Source organism: Cibotium barometz, chromosome 29 (assembly GCF_041138505.1).
Source record: "Cibotium barometz isolate CiBa-2024 chromosome 29, ASM4113850v1, whole genome shotgun sequence".
Taxonomy (NCBI): domain Eukaryota; kingdom Viridiplantae; phylum Streptophyta; class Polypodiopsida; order Cyatheales; family Cibotiaceae; genus Cibotium; species Cibotium barometz.
The window spans coordinates 17933049-17942824 of NC_141074.1; the positions used below are offsets into that span (position 1 = coordinate 17933049).

General features: G+C 40.7%; 1 pseudogene; it reads right to left on the minus strand.

Moving 5' to 3' along the window:
* Positions 1-7397: 7397 nt before the first annotated feature.
* On the minus strand, positions 7398-8384 carry LOC147621926 (G-type lectin S-receptor-like serine/threonine-protein kinase At1g34300 pseudogene; annotated as a pseudogene).
* Positions 8385-9776: the final 1392 nt, after the last annotated feature.

The following is a 9776-nucleotide window of genomic DNA, read 5'->3' on the forward strand; positions in this document are numbered from 1 at the left end:
CTCTGACTTATTTTTGTTTTTCCCAGTCCACATTGTTTTACTTTTGATTGGCTGGTTCATCTGACACAACCAACTTCTCTTTTCCCTTTTGGAATCTGGTGATGATTGCCACAATTGGCTATACACCTTCTAGGGCTTTGGTGTCGATGATGTTTATGGATGTTGCTAGTGCATTAGCCCCTCCTACCTTTTCTTGTAGCTCTTGTTGTTGGTGCATCCGCCCCTCCTACCTTTTCCTATAGCTCTGGTTGTGCTTCTAGAACAACTGAGTCATTCCATCGGTGTTGTCTAGGCTTTCGACAGTAATAAAATTGGAACCCATCTGACTTCCCAATACCACCTGGGAAGAGAGAAGCTTAAGATTGAATGCTTGAGATGTATTCTTGCTTGCTTTGCTTTTCACTTGCTAGATTTGACTCTGGGCCGCTTCTTCTTCCTTTTGTGGTTGGTGTTGCTTGGAAAACCTCTTTCTCTTACTACTGCTCACTTTTCCTAAGCATAGCCTGTTGAAGACTCAACACACCCACTAGCCCTTAGCGGTCTTTGATACCATATCATGAGATATGATGAGTACTAGCCTCTCTCACCAGGCACACACTCTTGCATAGACACATCACATGTTCTTGTTCAGAGTAATTTCTCTACTCATTATCCATAGTGAGAGCATACACTAAAATGACTAAGTGTGCCTTATATACTTATGACACTACACACATGCTACATCTGAAAATATGGGTATGTGCCCCGCTTATTCACCACCACCAGTGCTAACCACCACCTTATCCTACTGGTGGATAAAGACACATGTCACCATACATCTGAACAAACAATGGGAGGTGGGTCTTCTCAAGTGCTAGAGGTAGTACCAACACGATTGCCTCTTCTCCAAGATGGTGGGTGAGCATGCAAGTTTCCCATTTTGCAAGAGAAAGGTAAGTGCACTCCACTTGGTTAGTCTTATGCTAGTGAGTGTGGTGTGTTTGAGCTTTCCATTAGAATGTTAACCCAAGGTTAACATCCATTCTCTTCCCCTTTTTACTTACTCACATTGAAACTTAACTGAATCCATTTCAAATCCATTTATATACATGTATGATCACCATTCTTTGGACAAAAGATCAATAACTTTCTATATCAACTGTAATGCATAGCTAAGCATCGACTCCCATATATGCGGCATAAAGTTGTGTGATGAGTGCTGCTGTGCAGTTTGGTGGATAGGAGGTGTTATTATGGTGCTAATGGTGGCAGAGCACAATAATACTAGGTGGCGTTGGCAATAACAAGGAGGTGGCCAATGCACTAAGTGGTAGTTTTTCAAGGAGAGAAAAGCTGCTACTTAGAGAAGAGAGGGGCAGTGTGTGGCTAGCTTAGTAGAGAGAGGTAGCATGTGCTTTTGGATCATGATGTCTCTGGGCACATCAATGCCACTTATAGCTACACAAGGTAGCTTTATTGATCTCCATAAACCATGGTTGTATAGGGAGATATACTATATATGTTACATATACAATAGATTCCCATACATGATGACATGCTTCCATATATGACAACTGTCAGGCTTCTATATGAGTTATTGTTATACATAGGTATAGTAACCTTGTGCATTTGAACATTATAGGTGTTGGCATCCTCTTTCTACAGATACAATGCCACATTACACAGTAGATTTCCACCTATACTACATAGAAGAAAAGAGCGGAGTATCTAGTTGACTTATCAGCATCTTGTTTAGAGAAGTAATCGATTTGGGGCTTTTTCATGCATACATTTTTTTACCAAAACCAAATTTTTTTAATGCATTTTTTGGTGATTCTCATTCAAAGGAAAAATTATGTGGAATAAAAGCATACACACACACTTTTGTATATGTGCAAAATCTAGGAACTTTTGTTCTTGTACACATTTCCTAGAGCATTATTCTACTCACCTAAGTATACACCTTGTTTTTAGTATACTTTGGTGAGCATTATTCTACTCACCTAAGTATACACCTTGTTTTTAGTATACTTTGGTGATCGCACCTTTCATCCCATCATATCTTGGTGCCTTGTGTGCACACTCCCGTATCTCTCTCCTTCTCTTACTTTCCTAAGAGCTCACATCAAGGGGGGCACTTTCTTGTTCCTAGTTCCCTCTTAAGCTTTGGGAAATTCTATACTATGAGAATGTTGCAAAAGGTAAATACCATTGATCTTTTTGGGTTTTGGTGGGTTCATGAACAACTAAATATTGGCTTAATTTCCCAACTACTCATCACTATGAATCTTCATGATAAAGAGTTTGCTAATAGCCAAGAGGTTATGAGAGATTGTCATGGGGTAAGAGCCTCATCCTGCAACACCAACTTACAGCACCTCCCCAGCAACATCAAGGGGGGCTTAAACTATCGCACAAGTGGTGTTAAACCTGCCACCTAGACCCCCTGAAGATCAAAGATGGTGGGATGCCTGTGATGCTCAAGCAATGGCCATGATTGCTCTCTCAATCAAGCGATCCATTGTTTATCACATTTGATCCTGTAGCTCTGCAAGGGCTAGTTGTCCTCTCAAGACCATGTTCTAGTCCCATAATAATGAAGGAACCTGATGCACGAGCTGGACAACTTGACCATGAATGAGGGTGATTCCATTACAAATCACCTTACTAAGGTAACAAACCTGAAAGAACAAGTGCTGAATATAGACAAGGTAGTTGATAACAAAACATTAGTTACCACCATTTTCTGAGAGTCCTATATTAGTTTCCATACTTCTTTGAATCTCTCTATGAGAGGAGGGGGTAATCCTTTATCCTTTGAGGAGCTGGTTGGATTACTTCTCCATGAGGAGCAAACAAGGAAGAAGAGATCCAAGGGTGAGGCAAGCAGAGGAGATGAAGCCTACTTCTCTAAGGACAAAGGTAAAGTGGATTCATCAATAGGGTGGTGACACCAAGAACAAGAAAGTGCCACTACTACCACAATCTACGGCATTACATCGAAGAGTGTTAAAAGAGGCTTGCAAAGCTAAAGGAAAGTGCCACTACTACCACAAGCTAGGGCACTACATCAAAGAGTGTCAGAAGAGGCTTGCAAAGCTAAAAGCTAATGAAGACTCTATAAAATCTGCTACTTCTACCTCCGATGATAAGAAACAATAGCTAGAAGAAAAAACAAACCTAGTGAAATATGACTAGGCTCTCTAGCTACTTTTTCACTATGGGAATAAACAAGTGCTAGGTGGTTATATAAACTAGCATTGTATGTAGGCTTTAAATAAAGCGGTTCCTATGTGTGTGAATAATTGCTAGCGTGTAAGTATTTTATGTGGGAATAACCTCTTAGAAGGATATTATGTAAAGTAGTGACATGTGGCAAAGTGACACCTACTAGGGACACGGCATCATATTTGGCATATGGCATATGTGGTGGTAGCATATGCCACCACATATGGCATATGTAGTGGTAGCATATGCTTCACCTTTGTAAAGGGGGCCTCTCTTATAAAAAGGACCTAGCTCTATAATGAATTTATGCTTTTCTACAATTCTTGTGTACCTACCCTTAATCCCCTATCAAACCTTTGTTAAGCAAGTGATTATCTCTTAAGTGTTGGTCGCTCTATCATCTCTTCTCTCTTTGCACTTGACTTCTCTTTGTGTACACGAGGACCTATAGAAACTATGTCAAATCCACTCACAAGAAAAATTTAACGGCAGTGAAGGTTTCCATACATGGCAAGTAAAACTTAAGTTTTTTCTCATGAAAGATGGCCTTTGCAGGATAGTAAGTGGAAGGGAGAAATGTCCTACTTTAGAAGGGGAAGATATAAGATTTTTGTTTGGGTAGGGATGAGAGAGATCTAGCCATCATTGCATTAGGGCTAGGCGATAGTACATCCATCACATTACATCATAAGAAAACTCTAAAAGAGCATGGGATAAACTAGAGAAACTATTTGGTACCAAATAAAATAACTCCAAAATAAGTCTAAAAATTCAATTTCTTTGGGTGGTTGGGACATTATAGAGAGTGTCACTCTAAGAACATGTGAATAAAATGAAAATTTTAGACAACTCTAGTGGAAGAGGAGGATACCATAGAAATCCTTCCCAAGAGAATGATCTTGGAAGCATTTGGCCCATTGGTGGCTACTATCTTGAAGAACCTACCAAACAAACTTTCATCGGGATTGAAAGAGCCTTGATCGAGCAAAAAAGAGGCTCAAAGTCAAAGGTGGATCTAGATCACAACATGAAGAGAAAGTCTTCTTCACAAAAGGACCAAGAGCTAGAGTGAAGTGCAACTTGTATGTGGCAAGCCATGCCACACACAGAGAGATTTTTGGAGCAAGAAATAGACTCCAAATAGCATGCAAGAAACATCAAGATGAAAGAAGAGCCAAATGAAAGGGCTTCCTAAGAAGGAGGCCAATCATCATCGGAAAGACTCTTCTAGTTGATGGAAGAGGGAACCCCTCTCACCTCTGGTTTACCCACTCATTGTATTCCTACCCTTGTGTAAAACTACAAGCTCTAACCCAACATTGTAGCCTATGAGGCACTTGTGATAGACCACTCTAGCAAATAGTGTATTTATGGTGGTATTACTTTATCATTTAGGGGGAGTTTTGAAATAGAAAAAGTGATGTGGGATAAATGTTTGGAGCAAGGGGGAGTGGACCAAAATTAGGTTCCTAGAAGAAGTGGAAAAGGATGCTAAATGGGTGCTCACTTCAAGGGAGATGGTGCTCAAATCTAGAAAAGATTAGGGGGATTCTTAACCAATCTTATGGGCCATGTTTAATGGCTAATGGAAATGTACTCAAACCTATAAAAAGACACTCTATCTAATGGATACAAAATGAGCTTTTGAGCTAAACCTCTTACCTTGCCATTATGCTTCATTTTTATCATTAGTTCTCTTTCTTGCTATCTAATATTGATTCTAGTTAATTTTCTACACACCCTAATCAACTCTAGATATTGTTAATCTCTTTATTGCTATATAGCATGCTAAGATGTTGATTCTAATTCATTTTCTATAGGATGATCCGGTATGTGGTGAATATAGCAGGGTTGGGAACCTTGGTAACTAGAGGTCATTAAAGTTCTTCATTCGGAGCCGTATCTCTATGGTGGTTAGGGTGTGAGGCCTCAATGTATGGGAAGTTCTTGGTGGCGAGAACTTTTCCTTTTCCTTCCACATGCGGGTGGGTACTTGCACTAGGACCACCTTTTTCTGATTAGCATGTACTTGGGGGGTCAATGCAGACTTCTCCTAGTGTGGCCATGTACTTCCACCACATTTGGTGATCACTACTATGGAGGTATAGGGTGTTTGATTGTCAAGTAGGACTCCTATGTGATCTGCGGGCTAGGTATAGACCCTAGGATTAATAAAGTGCCATCCTCCTTTGGTGTGCCACAAGTGGTCAATCTCTTTCATACGGTAAATAGGTGATCCATGTGATATTCACTAGACTGCACGAAACAGGATAGGAAGCCAGCAACATAGTAAATATTTGGACAAGTGCAAGGTACAAGGTAGGGAATGCTATTAAGAAATTTGTTGTAGGAAATGTTCTCATGGCATGAATGCTACCCGAGAGGGAAACGTGCTCATGGCATGAATGCTACCCAAGAACTTACTTATAGGGAAACATGCTCATGGCAGGAATGCTACCGAATGCTTCTAAGAACTTGCTTATAGGGAAACATGCTCATGGCATAATTGGCTTCTTGAATTGAGAGTATTTCAGTGAGTGATGAAGGCACAATATGTCCCCTTGGATTGGGTCATAGGAGACATGTATACCCAAACAATAAGACAGAGGACCCAAATCAGTATAATCAAAATTACAAAATCAATCTCATCTTTTGCTATGTTGAGAGCATACTCCCTGCAACAATATGATGCCATCCACATAGATTCCCAGATGAAGGTGACTTAGGTATTGCAGATGCAAATATGTTGTGACCTTATGTTCTTGTATTTCATATCATCACTCTCAAAGCAGAGCTTATTCATGGTACTTTTGGAAAAGCTTGGTGTGAACTACCTCTTCCCTAATAGCTATGTCATGACTCCAGTGGTGAACTGGGTTTGTGGAGGCTGATTGTTGACCTGTGTAGGTTGGGACCAGTTAGGCCATTTTGCAAAAGCCACTAGGCTAGTTGTAGGTGATGCACCCTTGGAGCCATCAACTAATGGCCATAATTCAAAGCATTGTAGCAACAACTCTATGCAGACATGCCAAACGAGATAATTCGAGCCAATAGGTTTGTCGACTTGCTAGGTGTGTGGGGAGGTAGGATTGACCACAGGTGCAAGAACTTGAGGATTTGGGTTCGCATGATTAGGATTACTAGCACCTTGAGAGCAAAGCTATGACAGAGGTTCGGACGATAGAAATAGCTAACACATAGAGGAGTGGCTTAGTTAAAGGAATAACAAGACTACCTTGCTCTCTAGAGAAAGAAATACCATGTGAAAACCAGTGTAAGCTTGAACAACACATATGCAAGAAGTAGATTAAAAGAACACTTGATTGTTGTGTCTCAATCAAGAGATATCTATCTATTTTGCAAACGGTTATTATCATTGAGACTTTGTTACACTGACTCTCTTTTGAAGATATATATATATAAGCTATCTATTACAAACGGTTGTTACCATTGAGACTTTCAAGGGGTTGTTATATATCTCTCAATTGTGAGATGTATACATGAGCCATTTTTACAAACAGTTGTTACCACATTGAGACTTTCAAGCGATTATTAAAACAATCAACTTTAATAAATGAAAACCTAAGGCTATGACTTACATAAAGTAAGTTTTATTATTAAGCCTAAAGCTATGGTCCTATTACTAAGGATAGACTTTAACAATAGCAAATGGCATGCTGCTATATCACGTGCATCCCACTCTTGGATGCCACTTGGACATATTTGTATAACAGGTATAGGACCTGGAGTGGTAAATAGACCCTTGTGAGCCCTAGTTCGGGGATGGGTTGGCCAAGGTTCCACTCTAAGCGTCCAACCTCTAGAAGGCATGACCCACTGTAACAACTCTATGCGAACACGCCAAACAAGATAATTCGAACTAATAAGTTTGTCGACTTGGTAAGTGCATGAAGAGGTAGGATTGAATACACAAGCTGTTTATTACAAACGGTTGTTTGTTACTGTTAAGACTTTCAAACCATTGTTAAAACAATAAACTTTAATAAAATGGAAACCTAAGGCAACGACTTACATAAAAGTAAGTTTTATTATTAAGTCTAAAGGTAAGGCTACGAGTAAGCCTTACTTAGGAGTACAAGAGAGGAAAGCACAAAGACCCTTGATCTTATGTAGGCCTAGTTTGTTGAAGGGCAAGATCTGAGGTGCTAAGATGATAATGCAAAACGCATTCAGAATGGGTAAGGGGGTGGGTCAACAGAAACGAAGCCTTCTAGAATTTGAAGCACGCTTCCCATGGAAGGGCGCAATGAGGGGTCCTTGTGGATGCACCGGAGGGCAACCATGGCAGCGCGGTGGAATTTGGGGGTGAGGTAAGGAGGGGATGCATCCGAGGTGGCAGGTGGGAGGAGGCGGGAATCGATCAGCGCGAGGGGGTTCCTATGTTCCATGAGCTGGGAGTAGGCCCACGTGGACAGATCCACCATGGAGACAGATTCCACGTCCGTCTCGATGGTCCTCCTGCCGCTTATCACCTCCAGCACTACGATGCCGAAGCTGTAGACGTCAGCCTTGCTAGTGATGCGCTTGCTCGATATCCACTCGGGCGCCATGTAGCCGGCCGTGCCTCTCACCCGTGTGATGCTGCCCGTGTTGGCCTCCCCGCCCACCAGCTGGGCCATCCCAAAGTCTGAAACCTTGGCGTTGAAGTCCTCGTCCAGGAGGATGTTCTCGGGCTTGATGTCGCAGTGCACGATGCAGGGCTGGCACTCCTCATGCAGATACTTGATGGCCCTGGCAGTGCTAATCACGATTTGGAACCTTGTCTCCCAATCAATAATTCCATTCTCATGATCCTCTAATTGGGGATCACGAAAGATGTATTTATCCAAGGAGCCCTTGGCCATGAAGTCATACACCAGCATTCTGTGCGGCCCCTTGGCACAGAAACCACGTAGGCGGACCAGATTCATGTGATGCACACTCCCTATGGTTCTCACCTCTGCTTGAACTGCTTGTCTCCAAAAGTAGAGCCTTCTAGCCTCTTGATTGCCACCAGGGTCCCTCCTGCTAGCACCCCCTTGTAAACAGGCCCAAATCCCCCCCTTCCCAGCAGCTGGCTGAACCCATTGGTTACTGCTCTCAGCTCCTTGTATGAGAAGTAAGTAGGCCCTCCTAGCAAGTACAAATGGGAGTACAAGCTTGCAATGTAAGATCATGTCTTTTTTATATGGTGATTGTAAGGATGAGGAAAGACGCTTTTCTTAAGATATTGTACACTTGATATCAATCAATCATGAGGAATAGAGTGGTTGAAATGCTTTGGTGTGATATATATAAGGAAACTAATGTCGTGAAATGGTGGCAAGTACTGTCCTATTTTTCAGTATTTGTGTAGCATTGGATGTATGTATGATCTCTCTCATTGGTAAGTGTTTCCACATAAACTAGGAGATTGCAGTAAACTAGGACTGTGCAAAAACTAGGACAAGCAAAAGTACAAATGGAAGTACAAGCTTGCAATGTAAGATCATGTCTTGTTCATATGGTGATTGTAAGGATGAGGAGAGACGCTTTTCTTTGACTCAAAAAGATATACGCATCGCGCATTAGACTTAAGATATTGTACACTTGATATCAATCATGTGGAATAGAGTGGTTGAAATGCTTTGATGTGATATATATGAGGAAACTAATGTTATGAAATGATGGCAAGTATTGTCCTGTTTTTCAGTATTTGTGTAGCATTGGATGTGTGTATGATCTCTCATTGGTAAGCATTTTCACATAAACTAGGACTATGCAGTAAACTAGGCAAAAACTAGGACTGTGCAAAAACTAGGACAAGAGGAAGTACAAATGGAAGTCTCATGTAATATTTATAGCATAAGAGACAATGAACTTTGCCTTGGAATTTACCAATGGATGATATTGAAGACTCATAAAGCCAATGAGGTTTGCAAGTAGCTTCACATCGATAAAAAGTATAGTTTTACATAAAGTAATAACCAAGGAGTAAACCAAAAATAACTACTGCATTGACACATGTATTGAACTCATCTAATACAAAATCTTTACAACCAAAATATTTAGCATTCCATGGAAGTGTAGCCTTTCAAGAAGTGTACAACTTATCTCAAAATGTAATTTTGTACCAACTATAAAATCCCAAAATAAGACTTATCTTCACTATTGTGGAGACATACAATGTCATATATCATAAAATGACATAAGCCTTCTATTGACTAAGTTCGCAAATCTAGTGCCCAAAAAACTAACATAGCAAACTAAGAAGGTCACGATGCTAAGGGGGGCAGATGCTCGTTCAGTACATGGCTGAGCCAAGAACTGAACTCATCCTTCAACTTCATTACATATCCATGGTCGAACCACTTCTTTGATAGCTACACAAGAAAAAAAGCAATGTTAGAGTTTAGAACACCAAAATCACATTAAGCACATACATAGCAAGAGATTTTGTATGAAAGCTTTTCAATAAACATGTGCATACCCAATGCTTTGGAGGTGTATCTATAAGGCTCCCATCAATTAGTTTCTTGATAAATGACATTACATAAAATCCGTAATATCAATTGCGTTTGGTTGTTTTG